At 36.0% G+C, this 14,768-nt stretch overlaps 1 protein-coding gene and 1 pseudogene across 1 annotated transcript in view; both read left to right on the top strand.

The window, feature by feature from the left end:
* The window catches only part of Nkain2 (sodium/potassium transporting ATPase interacting 2), a 993,485-nt gene that overhangs the window by 297,889 nt on the left and 680,828 nt on the right, over positions 1 to 14,768 (top strand). The window lies entirely within an intron of this gene.
* On the top strand, positions 10,984 to 11,448 carry LOC114620342 (annotated as a pseudogene).

Here is a 14,768-nt window from a genome sequence, read left to right as displayed (position 1 = left end):
ATCATACAAGATGATTTTTGGTTGTTAGAAAAAGTTTGCTTGAGCAGAATGGGGAAGAATTTACTAAGATCATCTTCCATTCACGTGGAACAAAACAATTTTTTAAAAAATTGCTATGCTTAAAATTTTGCTAATCTTGCTAAGCGTCTCCAACAAGAAGCAAAGCATGGCAGGAAAATGCAAGATAATATTCGTTCAAGGATTTTAAAATTTGTTACAGGGTAGCTCACACCAGGTTTATACTTGTGAATTTCTGCATGTATTTTCTAAGAAAATTACTAATGCTGTAAATAGTGTATTTTGTAGGGAGAAGCTGACATGTATTATAGTAAGTGATAGAAAAGCAAACACAGAAGATTTTGTCTTGTTAAAATACATTATGATTACATTTCAGGAAATTATTTTATGCTCATCAGTTGGGATTCACATCTCTGTGGCAATGAAGATTTTTTCCAATGAAAGTACTGAACTACAAATCCACAAATTTCCCACAGATATATTTCTGAAGGATTACGAGACCTATAACTTCCATTAAATTGAAATGAAATGCCCCAGATTTTGATATTTAACAAAAATATATTGAAATATAGTCATGGGCTACTATTATCAGATATTATGGGCAGAGTATCTCTCTCTATTGGATTTCTGATTGAGAAAGTAAGTACATTTGAAAAACAGTTCTTCATTGGAAGACACAGACCCATGCTCAATTCCCAGTGGTTTTCTGGACATGTGGAACATTCTTATTGGCTTCCATTTCTTCATGTGCAAACTAAAGATAATATTATTTCATGTGTATCTCAAATGAAGTATAATAAAATGTTTGTGCAAAAATCATATATTGAGGAACAATTTGGGGCCAGGAAACATTTTAAATATTTGTGGAAAGAGAGAAAGTATATCGCCCTTCCTTGAAATCTTCTATGTTTAAAACTCTATAAAGTAGCTCTTCTTTGTGTTTAATAAATAATAATTTGTGAATAAGGATTTAAAAGAGCTTATCAATTCTACTCTTAATTAAAAGAAGAGGAAGTTATTTCAAAAACTCATTTCCCAGCAAGTTAATTTTGTCCTAGATTCATATACAAAGTTAAAGTCACTGCCTTCCCCCTCCTTGTTGATCTGTATTCATTCAGCAGACTCAGTGCTGTTGTTTCTGAAATGTAAAATGAATTTCATATCTCAACACTTTTATCTATGGTAATTTGCATTCTTATAGGCCATTAGTATTATATGGACTATTACAAAATTAAAGAAAAAATACTGTCTGGAGGCTCAGATTTGACACAACTACTAGCTATTCTAAATACTCCCACTATTGTACTAGATATTTTCTTAGCCCTTCTGGTACTGGTTTATGTAAAAGATTATGATGAGACAATGAACTGAAGTTCACATGTAAAGTATAATTAAACACTTTTTGGTAAAGTCATTTCATTGTATCACATAGGTAAGTTTCAGTGTCAGGGTTGGATTAGTTTCTGGATCTGTAACTCTGGAATGGTGCCCTCATTTTCTGAAGAAACCAGTGTTATACAGTAAATTGATAGTGATAAATCAACTAGTTTAAAATATAGTCTAATCAGCATATGAAGAAATTCATGCATGAGTACAAAATTTACATCATTTCCTACTCCCTCTGCCACTTCCAACTCTTCTTGTATGCCTCTCAACTCTCCTCATGCTCCCTATCCTATGCCCTCTAAATCATCATTAAATGAACTTATTTGAAAACAAATCAATTAATATGCCCAGAATCCATCTATGATGATGTGAAGGAGGCACTAATTCATGTGCTCATTGTAGAATCATGAACTTTTCCAAACTATTTAAATAAAAGCTGAGAATGCAATTTGCTTACATTTAATCCCAGCACTTGAAAGATCTAGGGAGGAGAATCAAAAGTTTCAGGCCAATCTAAAAGCAAGTTAAATACCATGGTAGTCTCTAAGGCTACAGAGTAAAACCAGGATATTCCTGCACATTTTCAGTTCCACGAGCCTTTATTCCATTTCCCAGTGGTTTTAAAGAAGAATCTCTCTTTCTCTCTTTTTATTTTTGTTTCTTCTCCTTGCCCATGCTGGCTTTCTTTCTCTTAGCTTTTTGGGATGCCATCACCTTTCTTTCCTCCTTCTGGTCCTCCTGACCCTGCTTGTTGTCCTTGTCCTAGACCGTGTCCTTGTCCTCCTTTTCCTCTTCATCCTCATCCTCCTGGTTCTCCTCATCCTCCTCCAACAGAGTATATTGCTTGGGATTTTCTTATACTTCTGGTATCAATAGGTAATCCAAAGCCAGCCTTCCAAGTGTTTACAAGTGTATGCTGCCTCAGTGTCTGTCTAGATTTCCTTTCTTTCTCCTTACTCCTACAAGCAAATCAAGACACAAAGCTGATGAAGACAGAGATCTTAAAAGTGTTCATGATAGTTGCTGCCTTTTTTTTTCTTCTCTAGGAAGAAGGGATTGGCAATTATCTAGGTCTATACAGGTTCATACATATCAAGTAAAACTTATGACAATAAATCAAACACACCACTGAGTGATTGTTAGACATTAGTATTTTAAAATACTTCTCAGTATGACTTTAGATAGTAACATTCTTATCCCCAATATATAGGCAAGATATTTAAAGTATATAGTTTATGTTATTTGCCCAGTCTCACACATATAGTAAATTTGGAAAGTGATCATTGTAACAAAATGTTTCATGTCCAAGGTCTCTCTTCTTAAACAACATGTAAAACACACACACACACACACACACACACACACACACACTGCCTAGTGTATGTTTTGTCCATTTATATCATGTTAGCTGCCTTCTCTCTATCTTTTTAATTTTTTGTTTTATTGAAAATAGATTTTTTTAAAATCAATCATTCCATTTGTTTACATCTCAAATGATAGCCACTTCCTGGTTACCACTCTATCAAGTCCACATCCCACATCTGCCCTACCCCCTCCCCTTTGCATGAATGACGGTGCTTCCCTATCCACATACCCTCTCCATACCCTATGCTGAGGCATCAAACCTCTCCAGGACCAAGGGCCTCCTCTTCCAAGGCTGTCAGGCAAGACCATCCTCTGCTGCATATGTATCTGAAGCCATGGATCCCTCTCTGTACACTCATTGGTTGGTGATCTAGTCTCTGGGAGTACAGGGTGATCAGGCCAGCCTATGTTGTTCTTCCAAAGGGGTTGCAATCCCCCTCCACTCTTCCAGTCCTTCCACCAGCTCCTCCACCGGGTTCCCTGAGCTCAGTCTGATGGTTGGCTCCAGGCATCCACATCTGCATTGATCAGTTGATGCTCAGACCTCCCAAGGAACTGCTATACCAGGATCTTGTCTGAAAATTGATTATTAATCACACAATATATCCTGATTATACTTTACCTCTCTCTACTCCTCCAAGTACCTTGCTAACTCCTCCACTCCCTCTTGGAATCCACTCCCTTTCTGCCTTTCATTAGAATAGAACAGGCTTCTAAGAGATAAAAACCAAGCATGAAAAAAATAAAATATTGTAAGCTGAAGCAAAAACTATCATATAAAGTTGGACATTGCAATACAAGGAGAAGAGAGTCCCAAGACAAGGCACAGGAGTCAGAAACTCACTCCTTATACTTGTCAGGAGTTTCATAACAATGTTAAGCTAATACCAGTAATAAATACACAGAGGACCCGATAGAGACCTGTGTAGGCCCTTGTGTGCTGCTTAAGTGTCTGTGAGCACATTTATGCCTTGTCTAGTTGATTCAGAGGGCCTATTTTTTCTGGTGACCACCATCACTTCTGACCTTTACACTCTTTCAGTCTCCTTTTCTGTGGGATTCTCTGGGGTGTGGGGGTGGAATTTGATCCCATTTAGACTCTCTCCACATAATATTTGGCTCTGCTCCTCTGTATCTGTTCCTATCTGCTGCTGGGGACGCCTCTGTAATGATGACTGGATGAGACACTGCTCTATGAGTATAATGGAATACGTTTAGCGATCATTTTTAAATTGAATGCATTTTTATACAGGTACTACTTGGATTTACCCTAGGTCTCTGGGCTATCTAGTCCTTGGTTCTTGCTCACCCAAGTGGTGTAGTGTGTGGGTTCTATCTTATGGAATGTGCCTTAAGTCAAATCAAATATTGGTTGGCTATTCCCACAACTTTTGTATTGCATTGCCCTAGAATATTTTGCAGACAGGACAGACTGTAGGTCATCCATCTTTTGCCTTTGAGTAGCCTGAAGACTACCTTCTCACATCACCCAACAAACTAGAATATAGGGGTGGGGGAGATTTCACGTAGGCCCCAGCTCTAGTTCTCTGTGTTCAATGAGTTGGGTGGGGATTGTCCTCAGCAATGACAAGCCTTCCACTCAGTCTCTGAACATTATTAGTTTGTAGAAAGCAACCCTTTCTTTTAGTAACAGCCTCGGTTGGTTGAGAATTTCAATGGGATGCCCTTGGCTAACAACTCAATTGAATTCAACTTGGTACCTCACCTGGTAACAAGAAATGGCCAGTTGATACTCTGTATTTCTCTTGGAGTTATCATTGGGATCACCTTCAAACATTTCAGAAAGTTTCCACTGCTCTTTGTTTCCTCATCACTTCCCATAAGCCTCCTAATTCATGACTGCTCCCCCTCTACCCCATTTCTCACTTCTACCTAATGGCTCTGCTCCCTTTCTTGCCTACCCTAAAATTGCCCATAAAACCTATTCTATTTCACTCTCCTAGGGAGATCCCTGACCCCCACCAGACCCATTCTCTTTACCTAACTTTTCTGGGTCTATGGACTGTAGATTAGTTATCATTTACTTAGTGGCTAAAATCCACTTACAAGATAATACACACCAACTTTATCTTTCTAATCTGGGGTTACCTCACACTGGATTTTTTTTTTTAAGTTCCATCTATTTACCTGAAAATTTCATGATGTTATATTTTAAAATAGCTAAGTAATACACTACTGTGTAAATGTACCACATTTTCTTTATCCATTTTCTTTTGAAGGACATTTAGGTTGTTTCTAGGTTTTCATTATAAATAGAGGCACAATGAACAAATTTGAGCACCCATCCTTATGGTAGGTTGTATCCTTTGGGTATATACCCAAGAGTCATATAGCTGGGTCTTCAGGTAGATTGATTCCCATTTTAAAGGAACTTCCATATTGATTTCTACAATGTCTACAGAAGTTTGTACTTCCACTAGCAATGGATGTCTGTTCTGCTTTCTCAGCATCCTCACCAGCATGAACTGTCACTTGGGTTTTTAATCTTAGCCTTTTTGATTGGTATAAGATGAAATCTTATAATACTTTTGATTTGCATTTCTCTAATGGCTAAGGATATTGAACATTCTTTTAAGTCCTTCTCAGCCATTTGAGATTCTTTTAAGGAGAATTCTGTTTAGACCGCTATCTCATGTTTTAAATTGGTTTATTAGGGTTTTTTTGTTTGTTTGTTTGTTTTTGGATATCCAGTTTCTTGAGTTCTTTATATATTTTGAATGTTCGTCCTTTATTGGATGTGGAGTTGGTAAAAATCTTTTCCAATTTTGTAGGCTGCCATTTTTCCCAATTGATATAGCCCTTTGCCTGATAGAAACTTATCAGTTTGGTGAGGTCCTATTTATTAATTGTTGATCTCAGTGCCTGTGCTACCCATGTTTTATTCAAAAAGTCATCCCCTGTGCTAATACATTTCAAGATATTCTTCTATCAGGTTCAGTATATCTAGTTTTTGTTGATGCCTTTGATCTGCTTGAACTTGAGGTTTATGCAGAGTGGATAAATGTGTATCAAAGTTTCAGTGAGGCATAAGGAAAGAAATGAGAGATTCTATAATCATATAATATTCCTGCATCAGAATTTCAAATCCCAACTACAAACAGTAGGTGTGTGGTTTCTGAGGTGGGGCATAAGCTTTCTGAGTTCAGTCATTTGGACAATATAGTGTAACAGTTTTAGGAGGCAATAATACCTGCTGTCTGAATGACTAGTAAGTATTTATCTTTTCTAAGCGATGAGAAAGCTACCATTCATTTGGCCAGATCACAGTGGTCAGATCACGTGGTGATTGCTATTGTGCTGAAAACGTAGAGTTTCAAATATTGAGACATTTTTGTACAATGAAAACTTTTTTTGACATTGTTTTCACTTTTTTATTGGATATTTTATTTATTTATTTATATTTCAAATGTTATCCCCTTTTATGGTTTCCCCTCCGGAAACCCCCTATCCCATCCTTCCTCCCCTTGCTTCTATGAGGGTGCTCACCTACCTGCCCTCCCACTCCTGCCTCCCCCACCCTGTCATTCCCCTACACTGGGGCATGGAGCCTTTCCAGGACCATTGTCCTCTCCCCCCATTGATGTCAAACAGGGCCATCCTCTGCTACATATGCAGCTGGATTCAGGGGACCCTCCATGTGTACTCTGGTTGGTGGGGCCACAATACATACAAACTAACAGCAGCATTGTCTGTGTGCACAAGATTATGCTTCCCCAAGATCAAGCTAATCCAAATCCCAGCATAGATAGGGTAGCATCTCAAGGATTACTATCCGTAACTGTGGAGCTATTGACAATTGATGGTTTCTGAGACAGAGAGATAGAGATAGAGAGAGAGATAGAGAGAGAGAGAGAGAGAGAGAGAGAGACTAGGTTTTATTTTTTCAATTACATTCTAGTTTTACTCAGGTGCCAAATCATGAGATTTTTTTTATTAGCTGTAATACAGGATATATATTTAGAAATCTATATAATTATTTTTTGGTCAGGATCTGCCCCTAATTAACAATGCCTTCTTTTCAGCTTTGTGAAACCATATTAAGGTTATACTACTACAGGGTTAGGCCACATGGCACTCATAAAGTGCTCAGCATATTACTGGCACATACTCTATGGTGAACTATTATAATTCATACATATATATATAAATTATAATATATAATTATATATTATATATAATATATACACATATATTATGTATACATTATATATACATAATATATATTACATATATTATATTACATATATATATAATATGTATATATATATATGTACAAAATGTTTGGATACACGGTATACATTCTGTGGAGTTAAAAGAAGAATTCAATGGGATTATTGAACATGCTGCCGGCACATAGGATTCTCTTGGCTAATGAGAGTTATAAACCATTGTAAGATGAATAGCTGTAAATTTTTCTGAGCATATGTATTTATATCCAAAATCATAAAAGTTTAATACCCTCAGTAGATCACATTCAAAACAACCTAGCATGCTCTCTGTTACTCCAGAGCGGAAGACTACTGTCTGGTTTCCTTGGCCTAAATCTCCTCCCTCAGAATCATTGTTGTCACCATCCCATTGACAAATACACTTAAGCAATTTTTCCCAGGAGATCTGCCAATCTAAAGGCTTTCAAATGTGTTTAACCATTTACTTTGTCTTACCTGTATGACCTACATCTTCCATCCTTTCTTATCTCAAAATCTTACCACCAGTCATCCCACATTCAGACAATTGATGGTTTCTAACTTATGTTTACTTAACACCCCATATTTTTTAATTTTCAATTTCCCCCACACTCATTTGCCTTAAAATCCACTTTATAATATTTTCTTTAACATGGTTTAATATTCACCACATTTGTTTTCCATGTGGCTTAGATGTTTCCAAAATGTCAAAACTGAGTCCTTCTTTTTTCATCTTCCCACAGAACACATAATCTGCTGCATTCAATTTACCTTCCAAGGAAGCCTGTGACAATGGTGTTCTTATTAGATGTCTTAACAATTCAAAATATTGAAATTCTAATTAGCCATGTTCTGTGCCTTTCTCCAGGAGTATTAAATTGAGAAGATTCTGTTTGTGATTGTCCTTATCTCCAAATCTAATTAGAACATACAGAGATGATCAAAGGTTTAGAACGTATGTGATAAATTATTTTCGGTAAAATGTTTTAATGATGAACATAGTTCATTGTCTTTACTGATCTCTTTTGTGTTTGTTTCTCTAAAGGAAAAGCCTAGAGACGCATTATTTTCTGAAGTCCTTTCCTCTGGGGACATTCCAAATTAGCTTCTGTGTTGCACTTCACATCCTGCCTCTAAATAATTATCTTATTCAAGATTATGTCGGTGACATTTAGAGTGATGAAAGCAAGCTTAATTAACCTCTTTTTGTTCCTCTTTTGATTTTCATTTGGTGTGGTCTGATGATGATATTTAAATTTCCCTTTAGCTTTTTAAATCTTGAATGTTTTAAATCAACTTATTTCTTCACGTGGAAAGCGAATGATTCCTACAACCCTACATATTCTTGCTTTAACAGATTAAGCTACCAAGAACTTAAAAGACTGAGAAAAAAAAATCACCTGAATAGAGCTGATCTCAGTAGATATAAAATTGTTAACCATTTACACATCATCAACCTCTATTCTCCTCGCAGTTTTGGCTTGATTAAAGATTCCCCCCTACTGATTTTCTCTCTATTTAACCCACTTAGATTTGCATCATTTTGTTTTCTTTTATCATCACGGCTTGAGGCTTCCTGCCAGTATGAATTCTAAAGTCTTATAGCCCCTAATTCTCATCTGCTTAAATGTTATAAATGTTGTATAGTTCTTAGCTGCAGGATTCCCTCTGGGCAATTTTAAATTTCACTTGAAGTTGTTGAGTTCCCTCTCCCTGACTAAATTCACTAATTTTTGTTTGATTTAATATTCTTTCTGTCTATCCGTCTGTCTGCCTGCTACTTCTCTGCATATCACCTATCTATCTATATGAAAAGAATGAACATATAATTCTAAGAACAGATAGTCCCAGGTGAGAGGAATTTCTGTTTTCTGTAGCTATAGATTTTCTGTTCCTTTTGTGTAATCATGTTGCTGAGGTAGTCGAAATAAACATAGCAATGCAATAATTACAAGAATTAGCGCTAAATCCTCTCGGTATACTTCACATCAGGATACATATTCCTAGCTATGTACCAGGAGTAAATGCTTAGCTTCTACTTTGTAAGATTATTATGATTATTAAATAATGTGATTAGTATAAAGTAACCAAAATAGTACCTGGGGTAGCGATAGTCAACCTCAATGAAGTACTAGTTGGTATTATTATTGTTCTTGTTTACATGATGGAAGGCATTGTTAGTATGCTACAGACATGGGCAGTTATAACTACATTGATAATGCAATATGAACACAACATTAAGTATACATATTTAGATAATAAAAATGGTACATTATTGCAGAATAGCTTTTACACAATAAATGCAACAAGACATCAAACAGAGAACTTAGGAATGTATTCTCTAGGCATTTCAATATTTATTATACTTATGGATTGAACTTATTTGAGTTTTAGATCTTTGTCATTTAGTTTCTTTAAATATTTTGGATTTCTTACCAAATTCAGGAAGATATTTTTACAATGCGATGTACAAAGTTGAGGAAGTTGATATATTCAATTGGTTTATGTTTCTTAGAAATATTGTCTATATATAAGCTCCACAACTAGTTAAAGGATACAAATCTATAGGAATATATATGTTTCATATACTCTTTTGCTCACTATCAAGAATAAGGATGGGAGATGGTTGATATGGAAGATAGAAGATAAGGTTTTTTGCTTTGCTGGAATTTTAGCTTGAATGGGGACGATCACTGGTGCTGGCATGCAAGCCCACAGTCAGTCAAATGTGCTGGCTCCTGTTTTTTATCCTTTAGTTTTAAATATTGCCACACTGTGATAGAAAAAGTGTATACATACCACATCATTTTACCCTGACATATGTATGTGTGTGTATATTGCAATAATTAAAAATATAAAGTTTAGAAGCAAACAGACCTACTTGAATGCTTAAGACAAATATGCTGGTGTCTCCATCTCTAAGCCCTGTACTTACTGGAAGGGGGCAGATAATCAGTACATGTCCCAGATCAGCCTGTGCTGGACAGTGAGTTCTAGACCAAATTTGTGTCACAGATGGTGATTCTTTCTAACAATCAACAGTGAAGAAACATTTTCATCTTCTTAGTCCTATGTCTAGATGTCCTGTTACGTTTATTATGTAAGAGCTATTCTGTAATAATGCACCATTTTAATTATCTATGTGTGCTTAAAGTGGTGTTCATACAACATTACTAATATAGTTATAGCTAGTTCTATAAATTTCCACTCATTTATCTATGAAATTAAGCTAGTAAAACCCATTTGATTAAATTTATTGGTTAGTGGGGTTAAACATTTTTAGACTCTTTAGGGGCTCATCCTTGGTAATCATTATGGTTCAAAGTTGCTAAATTGTATGATGTCAATTCACGTAAACAGGCCTGTGGAATTATGAATCACAGAATTTGCCTGAAGAAGAATTTATCTGCTATATAAGTTTAAACTTTCCTGCTTCTCATGTATCTTCACACTAACTGTCTTAGTTGCTACTCTATTATGGGAGGGAGACACCATGACCAAGACAACTTACAAGAGAAAACAATTAGTTGGAGACAGGCTTATAGTTTCGGAGGTGAGAGAGTATAGTCACAGATAGGAAGGCATGGTCCTGGAGAAATGGCTAAGAGCTGAACCACCTCTTAATCTGGAGGCAGCATTGAGAGAAAGTTAGATAGATAGATAGATAGATAGATAGATAGATAGATAGATAGATAATCCTAGTATTAGCTTTTGGAACCTCAAATCCCACACCCTGTGACATACCTTTTCCAACAAGTTCTCTGTTACTCCACAAGGCCAAACCTCCCAATCCTTCCTTAAAGTTTCACTAACTGGGGACCAAACGTTGAAACATATGACCCTATGAGGACCATTCATCTTCAAAATGCAACACTGACATATTAATTTGACATTTTTTTTTAGATATCAGTGGTTTCTTTGTTTCATGTACATATTCATGAACAAGATGCATGCAGGTGGTTAGATTTCTGTTTGGGATTCTGAAGACACTCGATTTACCAACAGCATGAATCAAGAAAAGTTAGCCAAGCTCAACATCAAGCTCAAGTCCGGATAAGGGGAAAGGGGACAGTTCGCAGGAAGAAGAAGGTGGTACATAGGACAGCTACTGCTGATGACAAAAAGCTTCAGAGGTCACTAAATAAAGTGGCTGTGAACAATATATCTGGTATTGAAGAGGTGAACATGATTAAAGACGATGGAACAGTTATTCATTTCAACAAGTCCAAGCTTCCCTCTCCGCTAACACCTTTGCAATTACTGATCATGCAGAAGCCAAACCAATCACAGAAATGCTTCCTGTCAGCTTGATGCAGACAGCTTGACGAGCCTTAGAAAGTTAGCTGAGCAGTTCCCACAACAAGTATTGGATAGTAAAGCACCCAAACCAGAAGACATTGATCAAGAGGAGGAGGATGTTCCAGATCTTGTAGAAAATTTTGATGAAGCATTGAAAAATGAAGCTAACTAATATCCTCTGGGTTTTGAAAGCTGGCTTGGACTAGATTTAACAATCAGCTCTGTTGTTCCAAAGTTGTATAGACATGGAGACCATCACCTGTTATTAGTTCAGTAATATAAATATTTGTATATTAATATTTGTATATTAATGATGCTGTGTGCTCAGCATTTCTTGGTCATTTGACTTTGCATTTTGCACTTCTTCCTAGAATCTATTTTCTCAGTATCTATTCTTTTGGTCAAAATATGAAGTATTGTTACAGTTTGAGGGTGTTTTTTATTTTTTTGGGGGGGGAACTTTTGGTGTGTATGTATATGTATGTGTGTGGGTATGTGTGTACACAGTGGACAGCAGATTGGATAACAGTTATATCTATCCTATTGCTTCCCCCAAGATAAATAAAGCAAATCTTTACATTTGTTACTTTTTTTCTAACAAACACTGCATATAATTGATGAAAAGTGAATATCTCTGATTTCAGAGCTGAGGAGAATCATTCCGCTAGAAGTTTGGTATGAATTTGTTGAATTATGTTTCTCTGGGTTGAAAATGTCCTGAAACATTTTGCCATAAGATTTCTGCCAGAGTCATAAGTCAGGCACCTTTGGTACAGCTACTTTAGACCCACTTCCCTAATCAGACCCATAAAATGTCCTTTTTTAGCTTTCTTCCTGATGCCCTGCCTCCCTGCATATTGGTCTTTAAATGGACTGGTCAAACTTTGATATTACTCTTCTCCTCTGCCTAGCTTGAGACAGAAGTTTTCCATATAGAATTGAGAGTGTGCCTAATTCTTCTTTCTGTTCCTCACCTCAAGGAATACCATCTTCAATGTTATATTTCCCTTCACTTTTATAGTTGGTAGAGTTCAAATTGGACTTGCTAGCATGTGCTTGCTAAATAACTTTATACTCGGCTTATCCTGTTTCCTAGTTGTTCTTGGTAGCAGGTGCAGGAGTGCCTCCTTTTCAGTAACGTTGAAGCTGAGAATGTCCTTTTGAATGAAAAGAACACCTAGGCCATATTATCCCCTAGCATAAATAGGCATTCCCTGAAGTAGCAGTGGCCACAGGAGAATTTCTTCAGGCACTTTCCTATTCTTGGGTTTGAATTTACCTCTGAGTAGATCTAATTGATTATAGCTGCTCTTAACACCTTCCTGCGTGTTTAGAGTAATGCTTGGGGGGAACAGTGGTAAAACACAGTATTTATTTGTTTACCTTCTTTCAGAGAACTTGGAGGTAAGTTATATTCATTCACTCAGGTTTCCCTCTTGCTGTTCTGACAAAAGCTTGTATTTTGACATATCAGCATTTATTATAGCCAATATTTTAGGATAAGGTTTAAAGAATCTGTTCTTTTCTGACCCATCACCAAACTAACTGCAGCTTAACCTCGAACATGTCAACTTTTGTTTCAAGCTAGATATCTTTCCTTAATACTTAAGATGCAAGACCAACAGTATATTGAGAGATCTGTGGACATGGAGGCAAGTCTCTTTTTTTTTCATCCAAACATTTTCAGTTTATTTTATAAATTTGTTGATTTTTTTCCTGTTATGTTTTATATAATATATGGACATAACAAAATAAATAGCAGTAATAAAAAGCAGTACAAAAGAGGAGATTATTTCCTCTAGTGCTTCTGTTAATTGTTGTCTACAGTTCCTTCTTTTCTAGTTCTCTTCTACTCTCCATACTCAAATGAATTCTCATGTAGTCACTGTTTAAACAAATCTCATCCATTGTTAGGTCAATATCTGTAGCTAGTCTACTTACTCCAGAATTTTGTTCCATTGACTGCCCAAAGGCACATATGATGAAGCAGGGAACAGCAGGCAATGTTGTAGATGAAAAGAGGGAGTATATCTAGAACTGAGAAAATTGGGGTTCTGGTCCAGATTCTGGCATTATGTTGCCTTGTCTATCCACATGACCCAGCTACTGTAAATTTCATCATCAATCCAGTAAGGTATTTCTGAGTGTAAACTTTGTTCTGCTCATACAGTTCTGTGAATCTCACTTGGGAATTCTCAAGAAGAGATTTTGTCATCTGTTTAAGGATGTCATTATTTTTATTAGTACTAATAAACTTTATATACATAAAAAAGATCCATACAGGTTAGAACTGAGGCTGAGATGCTCATAGAATCCTGTAATGCATTCTGAGCCTATATCATGCTTATTGCCATCGTATAACATTTTTGTACATCACTTGTATTATTAGCCACTCATTTTATATTACTATAACACACACATATACATATATCTATATATGCATATATATGTATAATTTGATACTATATATACAGATAGATAGGTAGGTAGATAGATGGATGGACAGAGGATGGATAGATAGATAGATAGATAGATAGATAGATAGATAGATAGTCTTTAAAATTTTACATGTATATGGTTGCAGAGATAGCTCAAAGATTACAAGTATTTGCTCTTCTTGCCAATGATCCCAGATCAGTTTCCAGCATTTGTATGTTCTGACAACCACCCATAAGCAGGCACATGGTGCAGGACATACATTCAGGTGAACATTAATATACACAAAATAAATACAAAAGGTAAAAATAGAATCTACATAGTTGGAATAAATGAGGTAGAATATAGATTTTCTTCTCAGGGTTGCCTAGTTTCAGAATACATATTCTAGTATATATTCTAGCTCAATCATATTATTCACGTTCTACATAATTTTGATGGAAATAGCTGGCCTACAGTTTTTCTAATACTGTATTGTACTTAGGTTCAGATACAACTCCTCAGGCTATCAACTTTATCAATATACATTAAATATCTCCCCAAGGAGTCCTTTTAAATATTTTATTGCTTTGTAATATAATAGGAAGTGATCATATTTTCCCTACGCTAGTTTGCATTAAACATCACCCTTACTTGTTCCCTTGGGTACTGTTAAATTTACTGTTATAACAGCTGGACTATTGGTTGAAAGTCAAATCTAAAGTTACATTCTCTTTGTGTCTATGAATACATGTGATCATGTGATACCATACAGGTAGGAAAACCTGGGCCTAGAGATCTCATTGCTGTAATTTGAGAGAATATCTCATTAACCCAGGGAAACTGGGAAGTTATTCCTCTGTGAACAAAAGCAAAAAGTAGAAAGCGAACTGGTAGGAAAGTATTGGAATAGCAGCAGCATTTAGTTGGAAAAGTAAATAATAGCTTCCACATGAGCAAGTAATTACAACATCTATATTTGACTCTGCTTGATTGGAAACACTGAGGTGAAATATTACAACTCTGGGATTTTCATCATGATTTCTGTAATTTGTTAATGTATAACACAAGACTATT

Source organism: Grammomys surdaster, unplaced genomic scaffold (assembly GCF_004785775.1).
Source record: "Grammomys surdaster isolate TR1022 unplaced genomic scaffold, NIH_TR_1.0 168, whole genome shotgun sequence".
Taxonomy (NCBI): Eukaryota; Metazoa; Chordata; class Mammalia; order Rodentia; family Muridae; genus Grammomys; species Grammomys surdaster.
Note: the sequence above shows the minus strand (reverse complement) of the source record. Positions and strands in the feature narration are given on the sequence as shown.